Source organism: Otolemur garnettii, unplaced genomic scaffold (genome assembly GCF_000181295.1).
Source record: "Otolemur garnettii isolate 467f Iridium unplaced genomic scaffold, OtoGar3 scaffold00522, whole genome shotgun sequence".
Lineage (NCBI taxonomy): Eukaryota > Metazoa > Chordata > Mammalia > Primates > Galagidae > Otolemur > Otolemur garnettii.
Genome location: NW_003852917.1, coordinates 24,224 through 26,415, shown reverse-complemented (window position 1 = coordinate 26,415; position 2,192 = coordinate 24,224).

Below are 2,192 nucleotides of genomic sequence, written 5' to 3'. Positions count from 1 at the left end.
TATAATTAAATATATGCTTTATAATAAAATACATGCACATATTATGATAGACTTTTTAGGAATAATGTATCTTATGAGCCACAGGTAAAAATTGTCATGTTTAAAAGAGTTGGAAAAGCATCTATTTCTGATAATATCTGTGCATAATAGTCCCCCCACTCATTTCAATTCAGTGTTTATTTTTGTCTATAATCTGCAAGGTAAAATATTACATATCATTATGTAATATGTTTAATTTGACATAAAACATCCCAAATCCCAAGTTTATGTAAATATTCATTTATATTCTGTCCTCATTCTCCAAATAAATTCATAGTGTGTAGTGAAATCTTTATATAATCTTTTATTTTACATTTTAGTTCAGTTGTCATATCAGAGATTTAATATTAGTGAATCATCATTTGCTCCACTAAATAGTGCACTTCCTCATTGATTCGATTTGAAATACCAGTATTGAGACATTTAAAATTATTTCAGACACTTGCATTTTTTAGTTTAGTATGTCAGTCTTCCATCTATTGCATCTATTCATGCAAATTTTATATTGTTTTGATTATTGTCTGTTTTTATGTTTTAATTTCACGTGACTTTCAAAATGTTTATACACCCACCTTTCAGAATTCTTATCCAATTACTCTTTTATATGTAAAATTGTACTTGGTAGTAAATTTTTTAAAACAATAAATAGTAAATGTAGGAAACCTTGACTTGTTCCTTATATTAATGGGCTCTTTCTAGTGTTTCTCTAATTAACATGACATAGCATATGTTTTTAGATAAACATTTTTGTTGTATTGAGTACATTTCCCTGTTGTTCCCTTCTATGCCATTAAGCATTTTTAAAAATTAGTAAAATATTTTGAACTTTAATCAATATTATTTATTCATTAGTTGGAATAGTAATCTACTGAAACACTCAAGTTTCTGAAGTAAGTTCCACTTGGCTGTAATATATTGTTCTTTTAATTAATTCTTGAATTCCATATAAAATAGTTGCATTATGATTTATGTTGATATTTATATGAGAGAATAGAGTATATTTTTGAACTATTTTGTCAGCAGTAGCATCAGTGTAATTATGGTCTTGCAATAATGAGGAATTCTACTTTTTCAAATATCTTGGAGCCAGTTGGGACATATAATAGAAAAAGAGAAGCATCACTGTAGTAATTCATACTTAAAAGTGCTAGAAGCTAGGATAATACATACAGCAGATACCTGAAGGGAACATTTTAAAATTCAAAAAATGCATTAGACAGCTGGTGCAATCATATACTCATACACTTTCAGGTAAAGGGCAATCTAACTATTTTCAAGATGTGAATTCTCTACAAAGTAATCAATCAATAAATACAATATGATTCTAATAAAAATGTTCATAGTATCTTTCAACAATTCAACAAGCTGTTCTCAAAACTTTCATGAAACAATATTTATATGTAGCTAAATCATTTTGAAAGGAGCAAAACAGTGGACTTGCCTTCCAGATATTAATACTACATATATGTTGTGAAGCCACATAAAGCATAGTAACAACACTACTAAGGAAAAGGCTTAATCACTAGTAGAATAGACTAGAAAATCCAAAACAGACCTAGAGTGTTGGTATAGAAAATGTTCAATACAAATCAGGAACCAAATCCTGCTTTTATCGTATGATTTTAGGAATGTTAGCTAATCATGTATATAAAATAAAGTTGTATACCCATGCTAGCATTGTAGTCAACATATAAGACCTGGATCTGAAAGGCACAAAGGTAAAGCCAATAGGAGGAAATGTAGCAAATTATCTTTGTGCTCTTGTAATGAAAAAGATTTTACTGAGTAAGATAGGAATAACACAAAATGAAAATAAAAGCAATCAACTATGGTTAGCTACATAAAATCAAAGTTCTTTCCTATGAATAACACTACTGAAAAAATTAAGAGATGGGTAACAGGCCAAGAGAAGGCAAGTAAAAGATTTAAAACCTACATGGTATTAGTATCATTTAGATAGGATGTCCTGAAAATTAACTAAAATACAGGAAACTTGTAGAAAACATTGGTGAAAGGATATGTGGTATCAACCAACTAAAAGTGAATGAAGAGATACTCATTTTCACTAGCATTCAGAAAAATACTGTTTAGTGTATTTTATGAAATAATATGTTAAAAGTTGATTATTATATGCAAAAATGAGAACTCTGGCT